At 41.6% G+C, this 20,159-nt stretch overlaps 1 long non-coding RNA gene across 1 annotated transcript in view; it reads left to right on the forward strand.

The window, feature by feature from the left end:
- The window catches only part of LOC112980780 (uncharacterized), a 124,031-nt gene extending 104,204 nt beyond the window's left edge, over positions 1 to 19,827 (forward strand). The window contains exon 3 of the long non-coding RNA XR_003258509.2: positions 19,487 to 19,827. This is a non-coding gene — a long non-coding RNA (uncharacterized LOC112980780). The remainder of the gene's footprint in view (positions 1 to 19,486) is intronic.
- The last annotated feature ends 332 nt before the right edge of the window (positions 19,828 to 20,159 follow it).

Below are 20,159 nucleotides of genomic sequence, written 5' to 3' on the forward strand. Positions count from 1 at the left end.
ATCTAAAGAAAAAAAAATCTTCCTTATACTCCTTATACTTAGACAAGATTATTTTGTGATCAAAGAAGTATACCTGTTGCTCTGAGTTTAGATGAAAGATGCGAAAGGAACCACTAGCATGGAGGAAGCAATATACAAGCAGAATAAATTTGCAGAAATTTTGGTACAAACAGGTCAAAACATGGATAGTGACAAATTAAAGGGCTTAATAAAAACAGCTACATGAAGATCACGGAACATACAGTCAGGTCCCAATTCTATGTGTAAGATGCATGTATTTGGTACAGACTATTATAAAGAAACTGTATAAACTGCTATATACAAGAGATGAGACAAACTGATGTCACATCCCCTTTTAGCCTTAAAATCTATGAATCAGTGAGATGTAGTAGTATATATTAATATATTTCTAAATTGATTTCAGTTCAAATGCCGTGAAGAATAATATTGATAATCACAACTAATTTCTGTGCCTATAAGGTATTGGTGTTGCGATCATTACAAATGGGTATATTTAAAACATTATTTAAAATGATAACATCTGAGCTGCTGCTTTTGAAAAAAGGCTTTTGATTTACTGCAGACATTTAAATGGTCAGAATGTAATTATTGACCAGTGAACAGTCAAAGATCAGAATCTATTCCAGTAAAATGCTTACAGAAATGTATTCTTATTTTTTCAATCTAAGCTAATGATAAGCAATTTCAGTATTTTGATAAAAAATAATCTTTACAGAGCCAAATCCCTGGCTGACATAAACTAGCATAGCTTCCTTGAAGGCAACTGTCCCTTTCTTCATAGTATTAAGTTATGGATCTAGGGTTGGATTGTAGCACCATTTCTATACACAGTGAGTGGGGATTGACTGAAGGGAAACAGATTACTTGCATGTAAGGTGAGTGAGAGCTCACCTCTCTACCAAAAATAATCAGGGATAGAGTTACTACTGATAACTTAACCTGTAAAAGGGAGATGCATAAAAGCAGTGGAGATTTTGCCATTAATGTGACAAGTGTTGTACTTGCTTAAAATGTCACCAATGGCTTTGTTTTTTCTGGCTTGATGTAAAATAATTCAGCCCTTGCTATGTAAAAGTGCACGAAGTGAAACATTAATTACTGGGCAAAAGACACATATTCACTTTTGGTGCAGTGTCCGTCCCTTGTCTTGGTCTGGCAGAGGGGAGTCCCAACACAGTGGGGACAAGTGATCAGTCCTGTGGTGAGATTTATCCATCGCATCACATGGGTGTGAGCTGCTGGTCGAGCAGCTTCCCAGAGCTGTGGCAGGGCTAGTAGCCAGCAGTCACCAAGTCCCTGACCTCAGCTTCATTCTGGGACTCTGAGAGGAGTCAAAGAGCACTCAGCAAGAATTAAATCATCTCTGATAGCTTCAGCTCACACTGAATTTCCTGCCATGTATGGGGGCAATATTTTCAAGGGGCCATGCAGAAGGGCATAACACTTCTCAAACTGTGGCTCTACCTCTTCTCCTCACTTGGCACTTGGCTGACCTGAGCCATTTTGCAGATGGGCAGGCGTTTTGTTAAGCCATCCACCTGAAAGGAGCTTTCTCCATGAGGGAGGGGGGTGCCTGCCCCGAGCCTGCAACAGGGCCATCATTTCTGTTTTACTGAACTGTTGATATTTTCACAACAAAAAGGGACAGCCATATTTGACTTTTTGCAGCTTTCTAATACGCTGCCTTAAACAAACACTGACCATGTGCCATGACAAATGGGGTGACAGTGGCAGGTATGGGCAGGGGCTGATGACGTTTTGAACTCGGTTTCTGGTTATGACACTGACCTCCTGTGCAATCCTGTGCAAGGGAATTGCCTTTTCTCCTGCTTTTCCCCTTCTCACTCCATGTACCTTCTCTGCATGAGGTTCCTTCTCACCGTGCGTTGTCAGACAGCCTGGCACAAAGAGGCTGCACAAGACCTCCGCTGGGGCCTGAAGGCATTACTGAAGTACCTTTTCATCTCTGGTCATGCTTTGTACTCCTTCTGCAGAGAACTGGTCAGCTCCTTTCAGTCTGCAGAGTGTCAGCTTTTAAGTCAGCAGCACAATCATCTCTTGTCACTCTGGATGCTTGTCAACAGCCCCTCACACATCGCGTTTTTATCGCACACACTCCGAACGTTCAGTGGAAGCAGGATTATTCCTTTCCCACCAGCTTTGTGATGCCAAAGAGCACCTGAGCAAAGTCCCAAGACACAGACTCCAGAGGTTCGAGTATGTGGGGTTTGGTACACGCAGGTGCATGCAGTCTGAAGCAAGGCAGATATCCAAGGTCTCCTATACTCACTTCAGTGCCTCATTTTTGGAGATTCTGCCATTCATTTTGCTGGGGGAAGAGGGGCTGGGAGCAAGAGCTCAACTGTGTTGCAAACAAGTAGCGAGATCCCCATGCTAAAGGAGATCTGAACCAACACGTCCCCATAGTACAGTACACACACCCCTTTTGATGTTAGGTTTAATGTGTTTGGAGCCAGGTAGCACACTGTGGCTATGCTTTTAGTTTCTTTTTATTGAGCTGTCTAAGAATGGATTTAAGAATCTGATACAGTGTACTCATTTGTAAAAACATTGATTTGTTTGTCTGGCTCCTTGCTTCATCTGGTTGAGAGTTTAGGAATGGGTTTAATGGATTATTTGAGGGGCTAATGCCTTTAAACATTGTATTGATTCTGTTATCCATATCATATCAATAACAACTAGAATGCACTTCTGAAGCAGAGTAGGAATTCAAGCGTTTAAGCCAGGCTGCAACGAAATGAAAAATGCAGATCTAAGATTGCAGTGCATTGTACATGAAATTTGATACCGTTATTCCCAAGTAGCGTTTGCTCATATAATTAAAGGCTGCGTGGTAAAAAGAAACCTGCACAAAGCTCTGGGATTTTGTTGCCTGCACATGCCTACCTCAGCAGCCTCAACATCATTTTAAAACCTCCACAAGTCTACCATAGCAGTCTCAACGTCAACTGAAAATGTTCTATCCACAAGAAAAACAAAAATGCCTCTTCGAATAAGCTCTGGAGTGTCACTATTAAAACCACTTGGCACTTAATTTAAATTTTTGCTTTTGAAACTAAATCTTTCAACAAGTAAGTAATAGATAGGAAAGAAAGGCACAGAGAGCGCACTGACCCTGTAACACAAAACAACCCTATGGCTATTCTAAATAATGCTGAAGTCTGAACTAGACCTCATCAGTGCTAGGGAGCTGCAAAAGTGATACATAGCTGTGTTCCTTCCCGTCAGCGCTCCTCAGCAAAGCCTGCCAACCCTTCCGACCCTGTGAGCTGTGCAGCAGAAACATCACACGGCCAAGAGCCACAAGGCTGTACCACATCCCTCAGAGGCTGTGGGAGGGCTGAACCCCGGGAACAGTTGCAAGCAGGGCCTAGAGATCTCCAGGGCTCACCCATTTCCTGCAGCAGGGTGGGGGCAAGCCCAGCCCCAGCTCCACTTGCACCTCTCTGCCACCACAGCACCCACCCAATGCGCCCTTGCTGGCAGCTCCAGGCAAGCCAGCGCTCAGCAGAGATCGCCTGCCTCAGCTAAGCAATTACGTGGGGCTTTCCCAACTGCCTCTATTTAAGTTAACACAGTTCCTTGGAGTTGGATGGCTAAGGTGCCCCAAGAGATGGCAGACCAGTATGTGTACACACACACACACACACACACACACTGTCACAGGCAGTTGAAAAATAAAGAACTGTGGGAAGTAAGTTTTTTAATCACCTTCAAATTGTGGTATTATTGTTGTGGCTTTTCTAATGCTATTTGTCTTAGGAGAAAATATGCAAGAATGGCCTCAGTTGATGAGAAAAGTTGTGACAAATTGTAAACAGAGGATAGAAAGAAAACCAGAAAGATCCTTCCCCTATGTTTTTATTCTCTCTCTCGTGATTTTCCTGCATGATTTTGTGCAACTGTAGGACAGCTGGAATGTGGCTAGACATTAAATTACAGCCGAATGTGACTGCAACCAGTGTCAGTCTTTAGCAGTGTGCAGCAGGTCATATTACACTTGGCACTTTCTCCTGAATGAAAAGCATTGCAATGCAGTGTACTCATTCTGCAGTGGAGTAGCACTAGCTGCTCCTGATGCTGGAATTACTCACTATCATGAGTTATGACCTGTGCACCATGGCTTTTGAAAAACAAAGTGGATGGTAGGGACAAGGTGAAAAAAGATCAGTGTCCAAAAGCCATCCCTAATGACTGAAAGTTTACCAAACTGGAGGGTGTGAATCTGAATGCTCCCCCACTGCTGCTTTCAGACACGTAAACCCACCAATGCTGATACTGGGGAGTACGGAAAATCTGTGATTTAACTGATAACCAACAGCATAGCCACTGAGGACATCCAGAGTAGTCTTCACAAGGTCAGAGTGAAGAAGCTATTGCCAAAGTCAAGCTGGGAATGATCCAACCCCCCTGCAGACTGGGCACAGTAGCAAACATGTACCAGCAACCTAAGGGGCCTAGCCACTTCATGAAAAACCTCTCATCTATCTAGGATATTTTCTGTATCTTACACATGCTCCAAAACTGACTCTATATGGACACTTATATCTCTTGGGTGAAATAACACTTCTCATCAGTAGAGAGAGTAATCATGGTGTTGGCAAAGAAGGCACTTCACAAGGAAGGGAGCTGTGCCATAATCTTTCTGTCAGATAATAAATTGTACAGATACAAGGCTATGGATTCTCCTTGCCTGCATCCAGAAATATGGGAAGGGGGTATATCCTAGCTTTGAAGTTGGACTAGATGCATTTTGTTTCCCAAGAACGGAAAGTCTGCTACCTCTCATCACTGGAGGATGGCCGAGTTTTTTCCTGTGGCAGACCCCCACCTCCTCAGCAGCTTGCAGCTGGACCTGCCACCTTCTGCTGGTGGGGAAGGACCTCGACCTTGGGCCAGGATGAAGTTGCTTATGGCCTGTCTGCTGCACCTGGCTCTACTCACTGTAGATTTTCTGGGTGCATGCACACTTTGTGAACAAAACACATTTTGTCCCTTTGTCTCAGACTACAGTAGAGATGTTGTCTTTGGCACTGGTTCAGAAATACCCCTGAAATAACTGTATATTGTGTGTTGCTGGAGTATATGGCATGCAAAAGAAGTGATCTTCTCATAAACTCCCTGGGTACACAGTTTTCTGGGGCTGAGATGAAACATGCTCCAGCTTTGCTTATCATTCATGGTAACATAGTGATTCTACCCACCCACCCCACCCCCTACTCCCGTCAGAGAACATTTTACAATTGCTAAAAAGAATAGGTTAGTGACTGGTTGTGTTTATGCACACATAAGCGTGAAGCACCTACAGCTGAAGCAAGTTGGTGAGGACAGGCAATAGTCAAGGAAATCTAGTTTCTGTGTAGTTCTGGCATATGTCATATCACTGCTGTATCCTTGCCTGCCCTTTATCCATTTAGATTATGAACTCTTAGGATTTGCTTCTTATTTCATGACCTAACACAATGAGACTGGAACCTTGTCTGAGGTCTCTAGTATTACTCTAACATTAATGAAGATCACATTCATGACTCTCAGACTGCCTAGAAGGTCTTTTTGCCTTAGCAGAGGCAGTATCTCTGAGGTACAACAGGTTGAGAGGGGCTTAAGATTGTGACATAATGCTCTCTGTATCTTCATATCTGGTAAATGTGGAGACTGACTGATTTCCAAGTTTTTTATGCATGGCTGTTGTGAAGCAGTCAAACACTGTCATGCCCTCAGAAACCGGAGTTTTGCAGATCGCTTTATCATCTGCTAAAGAGGAAACAGAATGAGGAAAACCACCTCCCAAATAACGCTCTTTGTCTTACAGGCAGCCAGCAACAAACTCTCCTCCAGATCTGTCTTGCAAACATGGATGAGTAATTCAATTATACTCACAATGAACTGCATTGTAAACTTGGCAACATGCAGCTTTCGTTTTGTAAAGATTTTCAAGCAGAACATGAGCTTATATGCCTGCTAAATCCATGACTGGACATATGGTATGTCCAGTATTTGCAACAGTTGTAGCTGCCTTTCAAGTTTACTGGCACAAGCAAGCTCTGAACTAAAAACTTTCCTTGTACTCCCCCTCAGGTGTACCCCCACTCAATCCTTGTCTACAGGGCTTCCTAGGAAGCCAGAGAAAATGTAACTGATTTCATCCTGCAGCTACACCTGCGTCCTCTGAAGGTTCAAGAGTTTAGAGGATTATGTTTCTTTTTAAGGATCCCATATAAGAATTCAGTCATTCTACACTGACTTAATCTTGCTTGCACTGATACTATCAGAAGTTTTCACTACTATCACACCAACAGAGTTTAACCAGCTCTTTAAAATCCCACTCTAGTAGTCTGGGGATGTGGGTGGTGCTGATTACAAGCAAATTCATGGTACAAATCAAATCCAAAGCCAGTACTTACTCTATCCCCCGTTGATACCCATGAGAAACATGAGAGAAATACACAAAACTGACAGGCCAGCAACAGTAATTCAATCTGCAAGAAGTACAAAGTGAAACATCCACCTCCAGCCTCTGACACACACAAACACACACCTACCTCCCTTCCAAAATAAGCACACCATTATACAAAGCCTAAATCTGATGACAGTGAAGAGGTATTGCAACAGACAACTGTTGGACTGGGATTTAGAGGAAGCCAGAGGAGATGGCTCCTGGTGATGAAGAGGCTGAAAGGAATCTTTGTAGGTGATCTGCTAGATCTCTTAAAGTTAGTGAGGACAAGTGGTATATTTTAGAGATATGCAGAGAATTTTCAGTTTGTATTTAAATGAAATAAATCTGTGCAAATTGTGCTCTTACTGATGTTACTAACTCTCATTATTTGAGGCATGTGCTTGTCTTTTTCCTTAAATCCACAGCATTTGAAATTTAGTGATTTTGTGGAATGGTGTGATTTTTTTTTTTTAATTATACATGTTTTTACTTATGTAACCATGTAGCCCTTGGAAATAAGGAGAAATGTTTGAAAACTGGGCCTCTGAAGGCCTAAAAACATACACACTTTTGAAAAATAAAGATATCTATGATTTTTAACCCAGCCTTGGCATTTTGCAGACAGTTAGAGATAGGGAGACCAAGGCTGTCCATGTGTGAATCCTTCTGCAGACAGCATGCTTTGCACCTTACTGTTTCTTTAAGGTGAAGATTAGAAAGCAGTATTAGGAGACAAAGAAATGTCACCCAAACTTGTCCAAGAATTACTTTCAAGGAAAATTCCAAATCCTTCCATTGACCTTTACCTGCAGAATCTTCCCTACAGCATCACACCTTTTCCCTTTAGTATCTCCCTAAGCCTTTGCTCTTTTAACAGTGAGTGTTTCTTTAGATTGGCCTTAGCAATGGTGCATTGTCACCTTATTGCATTGTCAATCTGTCTAGGAAAATGGCACCTCAGTTAACTTTGAGACAGAAACTTGCTTCCAACTATTTGGCTTAATCTCAGGGCCTCGCAGCAGGCTCTCAGCATTCTATTGTGCACTCGATCGCTTAAGGAAAGCCACTGCCCATACTTCTGTAGCTCAGTGGTGTGCATGATGAAACCCGGCCAGTCTCAGCACCCATACTCATGCCCAGCAGCAAAGCAAGCAACAAGGCAGCATCGAGGTGGAAGCCTCTCCTCTAGTGGTGTTTGTCAGAGTCCCAAGAGCATGGACAGGAAGTTTCCCTGCATTTTATCGTGGCTTTGTGTTATCATGCCACTCCACAAAGGAAAGAGAGAGGACTGAGTGGATTAATGAAAGACATACTGATACCCAGTACTTTGCAGCAGTGTAAGTTTACTTCATGTCCTCACATAATTTCAGTAAAGTATATTACTGACACCATCTTTTTTAATCCCTGCTCCTGGAGCACATCCTGACTAGATAATGAGTTGTAATTTCACTGGGTAAGATCAAATAGCCACATTATCGGAAGTTCATCAGCCACTAAATAAGGATGATGAAAAGAAATACAGTAAAACAAAGCCATTTTCCACAAGTGTCAGCAAAACAGAACTGGCAAATCCATTCTCTTTTTGCTGAGATTAAGTGCAGCTTTTCTTTTCCAAGTTGGAGTTACTTGGAATAGTTTCAGGAAAACACAATGTTGTTCCAATATGCAGTTTTTGTTGACTTTGAAGCACTTCTAAAGATTCATTCGTTTGGATGGGAAGATATTGAGGTTCAGAACAATCTAGTCTCTCTCTAATCATTTCTGACCAGGGAGAGAGAAGAAAACCTTGACTAGAACACCTGAAGCATCCTAAAGGAGTTGTTTCAATATAAAAATATTCAGGTTTTGTTTTCCAGTGTAGAATGTATAAAAATCCTGAAATATCAATAATTGCCACAAAACATAACTGTGCCCCCTCAGACAGTTCTATCCAGAGATGTGTTAGAAAGTTTACAATGACAAAAAGAAACCTAACTGCTATTTTACAATGTATTCTTTCTGCCTGAAATTCTTGAGGTGATTGGTCTTCTATTGCTTTTGAAATGTTACCTGTTATTTCTTCTCATACAAGAAGCCAAATTGTTCTCAGTCTTTTTCATTTCAGGGCTCCATTAATTAGGTTTCTGAAACATCTGTCAGCATAACCTCCTTTCATAAACTTACAAGTTTTCAGAAAAGTTATCATTTAGCATGACATTTTTAATATTCAGTCTCAGCCTGAAAATTAATTTTGAACTAAAACATAAATGATCATCAGTCCTTCTACATTATTTTTCTGACTAAAAAATACTCTGGTGATATTTTTCTCTCAAAGCAGAATGATTTTGAGAAACAGCAAAATTCCTGAAACCTTGGAATGTGACATTGGAACAAAAGAAGGTTTTACGTATTTCATGAGAATGTCATTCAGTGCCAGTTTTTTTTTCAAGCTTAAAATGTTTGGAAAAATGTTTCCATGTAGCAAAATTACAAAACAAAGCCATGCATGCTCACGAAATTGAAATACTGTTTCTCTTTCTTGTTTGGTCTCTTCTGCCAATTTAGTTACATCATCTGCTCCCAGAATTGCACCATTCTCAGTGTGAACCCTCATGGAGGAGTGACCCTATCCCACTTTTGTTGTCATCATGGGTTAGTGCCTTCCGTTTTATGTTTTGACCATTACTTCTAGCAAGGCTGCATCAGAGGCTGGGGTCTCACTTCTCTAGTCTCATTTAAAGCAGTATAGGAATTCTTTGATATTTAAGGCATTAGGAGAAAGCCATTTGTTATTTGTAACTCAGTTGCAGAAGGAGGTTCACTTGAGCTCAGAGCATTTTTGTGGTAGAGCCTGGTCCAACATGGAAAGGTGTGCTCAGAGAGGCTGTTCAGCTTACTGCAGGTTTAGGTGAAAAGGTCACTGACTCATTAGGCCACAGTGTGGCAGCCCTGCCTCACTTCATGCAACTCTGACATCTTCACAGCTCCTGGAGCCACCACAAACCCCCAAATAAAAACCACCCTTTGTCAGGAAATGCAGCTGGGCTGGAGGATATTGGCAGACTCACGATAAGGAGCAACTGTGCTAGGGGCCTGTCTGCAGGGCCTGCAGAGACACCATGCTGAACAGAGAGCTGGCTCCCTCTTAAGCTAGCTGGAATGACCTGGCCCTTTCTTTCATGCCTAAACAGGATGAGGATTCAGAAACCAGGCCCAGAAAGACCTGCCTCCTGGTTACATCTCCATTCTCAGAGAACACACAGATAACCAGGTTCTTGAGTTTCTGTGCAACTTCAGAGGACGAGATCCAGGAAAGTACCCCATGCTGAGGCACTTGCCTCCCATACACAAAGTACAGGGTACCCTGGTAGCTCGACGCTGTGCTCCGGGTACCTCTCCAGGAGCCACTTGCCTTTTAGAATTTTGGCTCTGCCAAGTCTGTATGCTGAGCAGAAGGCAGAACTGACCCGGCTGCCCACAGCCACAAAGCAGGTGAATCCCCTTCCAGTGCCAGGGCGTCCTGGCGCACGCACAAATATGGATTTTGTGAGAGCTCCAGGTCTCCCCTCACTTATGCTGTTAATGCCCAGAAAGAAATGCAGACACAAAGAAGTGTGCATTTCATCCGTATAATGGTCTTACACCACGCAGAAGCCTGGAGCAAGGTGAAGAGGTAAGGTTTTAAATTTGGACTCTATGGAGAAAGGGATACTGTTAGCTCCAGAAATGCTTTGGTGGCTTCTTGTGCAACACTTACATTCCTAGTGAAGAAAGCATTTTGCACCTGGTTCTCTGTTGCTGTCACATCCCAGTTTATTTGTGCTTTATTTTATCACAACCAACACTTGCACAGAAGCATTTTAAAACAAAAAACATGCTTCTGTACAGCAAAGTTGGCAGGGAAGAGTGGACTAATTTGTGTAAAGTTTGCAATGCACAGGCTTCCCTTTTCCAGTGGCCAGCCAGAAAGGAGAGAGGCTTGCTGCTTATATTAGTTAGCATGTGACAACTCAGCAGTAAGTATTTTGGCTCTGAGGATGAGCAAAGCTAAAACAGACGGTTGCCATAGTAGACTCCTAAAATCTTGACAAAAGCTAATATGTAAGCTCAGGCTGCCAAAGGACAGCACTTGTTGCTTGACACATTAGGACAACAGCATGTCACTCAACACCTCTGGAGTCTGAGTTTCAGTTCAGGGCTTCTAGTCAGCAATGATTATGAGCAGCTTCCAAACAGTTTCAGGACAGCTACCATGTATTTACATCCAGCTGCCAGAATTATCTTCATTTTTTTAAAAAATAGCTGATGCTGCTTTTAGGCTGACAACTGTCTCTCTAAAGCATGCCTGCAATTTCTGTAGCCTTCCTGGGGTCAGGGTCTTACAGATAGATAAGACAAGGAAAGCCACAGCATTTAACTGTCTGGGAAGCATCATGGGCAGGCTACAGGTAGGATACTAGCACATCACACTAGAGCTTGCCATTGCATAAAGCAACTCAGAACCACAAGCAGCTTCAAAAATGTTGTATGGCACAACCACTGGGTGGGAATAAATGTCCTCCCCCTATACCCAAGCGCAGGAAGTCCTCTGAAAGGCTGAAGGGGCTGCATATATGCAAGGGTGGACCAAAGATTTGGCATCATGTTTGCAATCTCTCAGGGCTAGAAATCAGAGTAATTTACCATAGGAAAGCAGAAATTCTCAGCTGATGCAACCAATGCTAGTTCCACAAGCTAATGAGATACAGGAATTTGAAAGCAGGATATTTTTACAAATAAGGAAACTCTCCAAGAACCCTGGCCCTACCTGCCAATATCTGTACCATCTTACAGCAGGAGACTAAAGCGTCTGCGGCTGACATCCTGCACTTGAAAAGCTCCCCTGCCAGCCAGGTTGCTAGACATCCCATATGATATGAAACTTATTAAATAATCAATCTTGTGTTGTCTGAAAAGCAATGAAATATAGCTTGGCTTTTCCTTTCCTGACCATCAGCTATATTTCCGTATGCCCAGCACCTCCAGCTGTCAGGCACGTGGCAAGTGACGTACTGCCATAGATGTTCCAGAAATAATCCATGTGCACTGTCCTATTGTGCTGATTGGGAGGGACGAATTGACCAGGCCTTCTTGCTGTGCATGCATATTGGAGACAGCCTTTCATGGTGTCTCCCTCTCCCTCTTTCCTCATACAAGGTATGCCATAGAGCAGGCCCTGCTCTGATCTACTTTCTGCTGCAACTTTCCGCCCAGAGCAAGCCATTCACAAGCACCACAGACACTGTGTTTGAGTCCATCTGGTTTAGCGGTCTTTGTGTCAGAGCTCTTGGTGTTATGTCAGCCCCATGGGGAATGGGCTGTGGCTGCACGTCTCTTTACAGATAAAGAATCTGCCTTGCTATTGCTGCTGTCAATACAAAGGAATTGGGGGCTTCATTCTGTCCTCAAAAAGCTGATTTTGAATTGCAAAAGCAGAATAGCAAAAACAGACAGGGAAAATAACTAGTGAAGAGACTCGATCACTGTCCACTGCAGTTATTTATATGCAAGTTTAGCTATTATAGCGTGCCAAGCTGCAAAGTCGACTGTTTGTGTATGCAGTTTAGTAATATAAAGGGACATATTGCAAAGTGCTAGGTTTCTCATCAATCTCTGAATTCACAGCCTTTCTCTGAATTCACGGCATTTAGAGCAAAGCAGATTGTCCACTGGTGTATGAATTTGTTGCAAGCACAATGCAGGACTACCTAAATACAGGGAAACACAAGCTCCACACTTCAGACTGTTTCCTTTCAGAGCATTTCCTTGGCAGACTAAGACACATTTAAAATGAAATACCTGGGTCTTGAGCCAGAATAAAAATAAAACTTTGAATAGGTCCAAAAAAAAATATCTCTCTCAGTTTTTGACAGAAAAAAAATCCTTTTTTTCAGGTAGCTGTAGCACCGAGGTAAGATGAGATTTGCCCAAGGATAAAATAATCTGTGGCAGAACAGGAAATCAGCAAAATTCTTCTATCTTACTTTTGCATGGTTTACAAGGAGGCAAGATGAAATTATCACTTCTATTATTAAATGATTATTACTCAGCACACCTTTTTAAAACACACCTAAATGAAATGATGTGTTCTCTTAACAATACTAGAGGCTGCAGGAATCCTATGCAGAAGCACAGCATGTCCCCTGCCATAGGTGATACACAGGGCTGGATTCATGGCCAGTGGGATGCAGCAGAGACCTGTGAACCTCTAGGGTCAGGAGAGAGATGGGGTTTCTCAGGCCCATGCCTCAAGTTAGCACTGCTGAAATGCTGATAAGTAGACATCTTCACCAGCAAAATACTTAAGTAATGTTCCGTATATCGCTTAAAGTCAAGTTCTGAGCCAAAAGTTGATCATTTCATCCCTGATGCTTTTTAGACTTTATGACACGTGCATAGCAATACTGATAGTCTCTTACCTAAAAATATCTGTAGATTTCCAGCTATCTATTGGGAAATGCTACCCATGAAGGCAAAACCTTCAGCAGCAGCATGTATCTCATATTCAATAGCTTTGTAAGCTTTGCCTGTATGAAGCTGAAGTACAGTTTACATCTCTTCCTCCTGAAATGCAGCAACTGATAGCAACAATACAGGACAGTATAAAACTGGCAGTGAAGCATCTGTATCTACTTAAAACAACAAAACAAATGGAAAGTATTTAGTAAGACTACAAAATGCCCCAAATTGTTATGTATTTCTCCCTGAGGAAAATGGGAGATTGAGCATCGCAAAATGAAAAAATGAAAAATGGAAAAGACCATGTGGGCAGAATTTTGAAAATCACAGCAAGTGCGTTGGTATAGACTGGGTGTTTGGCCAGAGGGAGCTCACCAAAAACTGAAGCGCTCAGGGGGTTCAGCAGCGTTTGACCTGGAGGCTTAGCTCAGAGACAACACAAACCAAAAGGAAACTCACCACAGCAGCCAGAAGAAAACTTTTCTGGCTGAATAACAATAGCACATTCAAGTCCTTGATAAAAAGTATATGAGTGAAACTCATTTAAGCTCCAAGGAAAACCTTCCAGTACCACAGGATTTCCACCAGACATAAGACAATGCAAATACTATTAAGCAAATTGCCACTAGATAATTTTATCAATACTACCCCATTTTCAGAGGAGTGCATGCACACATCTGCCACCACAGAGCAAAGGACAAGGCCAACATTCCAAAGTTAACACTTTCAGACAAGTTTTTTATCATGACAACACCTACATAAATCTCCATCAGCCCCAGCACATTTACTGTCATTCCTTAGTGGGTAACCAAGATCCAAACCTGCTCTCCTGTTTTCAGCATATACTTCAATTAACAATAAATACATATATAAAATAAATGCTTGTTTGAAGGGCTGATTTCTTTTAAGATGAAAATTTATCATTTTGTTTGCATAATAAATGGTTAGGTTATGCTTAATTCATGTTTATTAAAGTCTATGAGAGTTGCTGTATGAGAGAAATAAATACAATTATCTTTACTATGGCAATAAACGCATAATGAAATCCTAGCACTTCCACTCTTGAAAATAATGTGCCCCACATAAGTATAGATTTTGGCAAAGCGATGTTCCCCTGCCACACAGCACATGTTTAATGAAGTTACTCCTCAGCTGTTTGTTGCTGAACTGAACTGAACCAAAATGAGATGAACTAACTGAGTTTGTAAGCACTCCTAGTCCATTAAAGTGAAAAACCCTCCACTGAAGGAAAACTGAAGTTTCCAGTTTCAATCTGAAAAGTCTGTCTGCTTATCAGAAAGGACAATCATTTTGTCTTTTCACAAAGCAATTAGAGCAGAAAGCAAGAGAGGAAAGGAATTAAGCGGGATTTGTGGTCAGATCACTCGGACCACATGGATTCATACAAACTCAGGATCTGTCCCTTTGCCATACCCATGTCCTGGCCATCAACAGCTTTGCCATGAATATACTGAAAGAAAGCCAATGGCACTTGCATGCACTGCAATTAATAAGCAAGCTTTTAATTTACCTATATTAAAAATTACATTCTAGGAAGTAGATGAAAAGCCATTTTATTAACTAAATGAAGTATTTTCTTTGGGCTGTATAAATGACCCCAAAATGACACAGCCCACCTGAACTCAGAGGGGAAGCTATTTGGTTTCAGAAAAAAATCAGACTTTGTGTATTGAAAATCATGACTTTGTAACAGTATGAGCTGCAAAACGAACCTTTAATAGTCAATAAAGGAGAAAAGGCAGTTCTTGCTACCTCATAGCTAGTAGGTTTTCAAATTATGGAATTAATCTGTCACACTCCACTTAGCATACCTATATCACTTCACCAAGTAATGCCACCATCAGATAGTTATTTTAATAGTGAAAAGGTAAATGAATAGTGTAAAGGGTAATAGAATGGGGGGAAAAAAGACAATTAAATCAAGATTTGATTTCTTTTTTTTTTCTTTTTTTTTCTGACACAGAAGAATGAAGATTCCTCTTTAACTTGTCTTTCAATAGGGAGGAGTACAGGGAGACTTATTAAACAAGGTGATTTAATACAGGAGAAATCTTCAAGGCGTTTTAGGGGCAGATCTCTAGTGCTGCTTGTACTTCTCTAGGATAAGTGGTATGGAGGACTTTACTGCATGGATAAATGATTTACATAAAGCAATCAGTCATCCAAACTTAAGAGTGACTTGAGACTTGTCCATAAATTCAAAGCCTACATGTTTACAGCTTTTGCTCTCCATGGCAGTTGGCAAGCTGTGGTCTTCAGGCAGGTTGTTCTCAAGGTCCACCCGTCCCCCTGCAAGTGCTTATTTCAGACCAGTGAGAGGAAGAGACATCTTCCTTGAAGGGAAGTGGGGATTCAGCATGCAGGAAGATGCCTCTCCAGATAAAACACTGTGTTTTGTCTGTTTTCCTGGTGGCTGGCTTGCAAAAGCAGCACATGCTATTGCCATCCGGCTTAGTGCCACAAAGAGTTACCCCACCTTCCCCACGCTCAGAGCAGGAGGCAAAGCACACAGGCTGGCACCACTCCAGGAACTGGGCGTCCGTGGAAATGTGGGCTGCTCCTAACCGCATCATCCACATTTTGTCAGCACGGCTGAAACCCTCAGGAGGTGAGATTTCAGTAGCCAGTGGATTTTGCTCTGAAGGGAGGGCGACCCCATGTTCCTTCAGCACTGGCATCGGCTAGAGGGGCAGCGCAAAATACTACCATGGCCTGGAATTTCAAAGCCACAACATGTCATGTTTTATTTTTAACCTGCTGCTATTTCAGGTGACCATTCCCATACCACGCAGCTTGCAAAAGACTGGTTGGGGCAGGGGGGAGGAGAAGGGTACAAAGAAAGAAGAGTTTTTGCATGCAGGGGTATATTTACTAATGTAAATCCCTAGAACTGATCAATCTGTGTAGCCCACACATAAAATCTGTCCCCTCATATACTGCTGCTGTGTATATAGTGCCATGCTTATTCCCCACCCCACTAGAGAAGAATCCTGTATCTTCTTCAAGCCTTCCCATTCCTTTTCATTAAAAAGTACACCTATAGCAGAAGAGATTATCTCTGAATTCTTCAAAGATCTTTTGTTCATTATTTAATAGAACAAAATGGCATACATTCATGGAATATGAAAATGTTTTATTCACTATCTTCAGCTGACTCTTATTTTTCCTCTATCCCAGTAATAGGGTTAATACATTTGTATGCATTCTCAACACAGTATTTCACATTCCACCTGCAGATATACCTTTTTGTCTTTGAAATGTCTATGAAATGCATTAAAGAATCACTGTAAGCCATCTTTCGTTGATAACTTTATCATTTCACTTCCCTGAATTATTCATACAAATCCAACACTGTATTATTACAGGAAAGCAATTAAGCTAGACTATGTGATCTGAAGAAAATGGAAACCCCTCTCTTCTGTTGCACAGAACATGCTCTTTCCATTCCCTATTTACGTCAGCATCAGAAAATATTAGTCAGAAGCTGGGGGGGGGGGGGGGGTTGTTGCTAGTGTTACCAATTGCATAGGGGAATAGACAGGTGATTTTTTTTCTTAGCCCTATTGCCTAGCTGTAATGGAGCTTCTCACCAACACATGTATAACAGAGCACGTATTATTTTCCCCAGCTAGAGTTAGTGAAACTGAGGCAAAACACAGTCTACCTCAAGTTATGCTCACAGCTACTGCCTGCTGCAAGGCACCCACAGTTCCCAACTGCCAGCCCAACGCTACAGCTACTCAGCCACACTACATGAGTGGGCAAAATCCCAGCTGCCACATGTGTAACAATCTTGGCAACACATGGCAGTGCCCAGTTTTAAAAATGTGGCCATTAGATTCAGGTGCCTTAACAGCTGCATAGTGTTTTCATGTACCTATAAATATTACTGATCCCTTAATAGTGACCTGTAAACTAAATGCTATGTTGTCACTTACTTTATGGAAGAATCTGAGTTAATGTGAGCACTAGTCTACATCTAACCTACATCTGTTTGAAATCTGATTTGGTAAGGACACATCTGTTTCTTTCACAGGACACTTCATACAAAATAAGAATGCCCAATATTTGTCTGACTTTTTTTTCAGAGAAAACTGAATGGTGTAGTCAATACGAAATAAGTGCTTAAGTGCTAAAGCCAGAAGTTTTAATGAAAGATTTAATGAAATCAGAAGAGAAATCTGCACAGAGAATCAGTACAGTTTTTGTATTCAGACCAGATTTAATGCAAACATACCAGAGAGCAAGAATCAGAAATCGTCCCCACACAGCCTCCCGCAGCCAGAATTATGACCTGTAACAATCAGCTGGTGACAAAAATCAATCCCGTCAATGAGTGGCACTAACAGAAAATGGAAATATTCCTTAGCGAAACATCTCACAGAAGTTCCCTGTTCTTCATCAAAAGATTTTGCCATTAGAAAGAATAAATATGTTACTATTATACATATATATATTTTACTGTTCCAGTAATGAATTATTCTTTCCTAGGAAGGACCAAAGAAGTTAATGAAACATTTTCACACTCTGTGGAGACCTGTTCTAGGTCATAATTGTAAAACAGAAAAGGAAAAAAAGATGAAGTGAAAATTAAAAAAAAAAAATTGCCAAGAGGGCTTAAATTCTAGGGAAAAAGCACCCTCTTTGAAAAGTTGAATTAATTAAAAAAAGAAACACACAGAAACTCCTTCTGCTTTGCCAGCTCTCCTCCACATCACCCACTGTGCCTTGCCACAATTCTAGGGATGATGAGGTGGGACCACAAAGCAAACTGAGATAGCAGTGCTAAACCCCTCCTCCCCCCCCAAAAAAAAACCCCCACACAGCTTGTACAAATGGAAACTGAAGCACTTTTCCTATGTCCAGCCCCATGAAGTAGCCAGATGAAACCACAACTCAAAGTGAATAATGTTAACAACTAGGCTGGGCCTGTGCCCAGCATGTCCTCAAGGTCTACAAGGCATCTCAAGCCTGTTTGGAAAGTCTGTCCACTAGATGGCGGGATTTACTGGGCAGAGAGGAATCGGCCTTGTAGGCGCCAATTAGGAAAGAAAAAGAGATCCTCCTTCCCTTAGGTAGCTCTATCTTTCTGCTAACGTGTCCTTTCTTGTCAACTGGAACAGCCTTCAGCGACATAGACCACAGAAAACCTCTAGATTTGCAAGAAGACCACTTTAGGTTCGATGGAAAGAAGAAAAGCTCTACCAAGTCCTTGTCATTTGTACACTGAAACGATGGTCGAATAAGCACTGTTTGCTTATTCACATTCCACAACCCAGAGCATAAAACAAACCAGGGAGCTGGCAGGTTAGCTGAACATAACATGCTGGGTAATTTATTATACACAGCTCCCTAATGAGCTGTGAAATAAATTCAGATTTGGCCATTTTAGTAAATTCAGGATAATCTCCATCTCTCACACATCTGAGCTAGTGATTTACAGTTTGTTCACAAATGGAAATGTCCCTCCCCCCATCTGTTGCTACTGGTTTTAACGTAGAGGGTGCAATAATGATTCTATAGCTCTTCTTTGCATTGTGGGCATAAACTAAATGCTCCAGCTGAGCTCAAGTTTCTGTTTAGCCAGGGACTGCACAAGCACTTTGCATGTGCCTTCACTGCAGGGTGGACATTTTCAAAGAACTGTGAGACAAATTGGAGAAGGTAGTTTGACCGGAGAACTTCGGGAAAGACTGTACTGGCTATCCTTCCACATATTTGTCATCACTTTTCTCCATGTAATCATAAAACAGGTCATCACTTTTCTCCATTTCACCATAAAACACATCCTCTGCTAAGCATGCCATACTAGCTGGGTTTTTTCAGATCTGAGAGGAGCAGGTATGTGTTAAAAGGAGCAAAAACATACATTAGGTACCTGCTTATGACTCCGAGACATGCATGATAACATGCATCTGGTAAGAAGTTTGTATGCTTGCATTATTTGGCTTGTCTATTGCGATGTGTAAGATAAAATGAGCCCAAAACTGCAAAGCCTTCAGCTAGCTCAGTCCCATAGAAGATGTAAATGTGTACAACATAAACAGTCTCTCTTGACCTGCAGGACATTTGTATTCCATCATACCTTGTTTTAAAAGTTTCAAGGAAAGGTGATTCTGCAGACTGTCATATTTCATCAGCAAGAAGCTTTCTGGATATTCATTTACGATCTTCCCTTCTTAATTAAGTCCAACTACTTCTAGTTATACCTTTGTGTGCTTCATTAAATCATTTTACTTCCTCCTTGGTATTTAACAACCTTCAGTAATTTGCAGACTGCTAAGCTCCATTCTTATCCTTTAGGTTGGTTAGTCACCAAAACTAAACTAGCCAGCTCAGATCCTCAGCTGGTGTAAATCACTGTGAGTCCACCGGTTTCAGCAAAACTACACTAACTTAGACAAGTTGAAATTCTCTTCCAGTATGTTTAATAGTTTTAATCTTTCTCATACTGTACAAGTTGCTCATTCCAAGTCACTGATCTGATCATCAGTTTTTCTGTTTCAGCTCTGACCTCTCTCTACTGATAACACAACACCCAGACTCAGCACAGCATTCAAGAAGTGACTGCACCAGAATACTTCTGTACATGCAGCCCAGAATACCACTGGCTTTTTCTAAATGGGTTACTAACCAATGTCTAATTCTGGTCTACTATCAGCTTTTTGTCTCCTTCAAGTTTTTGCTCTCATGCTGTATATACATATATATGTTTTCAATAAAATCATTGGAAACAATACAATTTAATGCAATTTAACTTTTTTCTGCCTTTGGTTATGTAGCTTTTCCCTGATCCCATGACTTTGTCTCTTCTGTTGAATCTCAGGTCGGTTCATGTAATTGAATAAAACAGAAGTGCCAAAACAGTCTCATTGGAGTGTGTGCCAGTTAAGTGGAAGGGATTAGCTGCTTCTGAAATGCAAAGACATAATATATATTCAGACCTGCTCAGCTGGAAACAAGTGGGGATCATTTGTGAAGCGTGCAGATGTCTACAGTACAGAGCCAGAAGAAGGAAGCGCTGTCTTCTGCGGTGCAAATCTAAACTGCTGATAACACTGATAGGCCAGAAAGCCAGTGCTAGAACTGCTGTACAGATAAAAAGCTGGTCCTCATCTACACTGTTTGCAGTGTGCATAAGCTCAAAAAAATTGCAGGCATTCCTGTGCATAACTTATAT

This window comes from Dromaius novaehollandiae, chromosome 4 (genome assembly GCF_036370855.1).
Source record: "Dromaius novaehollandiae isolate bDroNov1 chromosome 4, bDroNov1.hap1, whole genome shotgun sequence".
Taxonomy (NCBI): Eukaryota; Metazoa; Chordata; class Aves; order Casuariiformes; family Dromaiidae; genus Dromaius; species Dromaius novaehollandiae.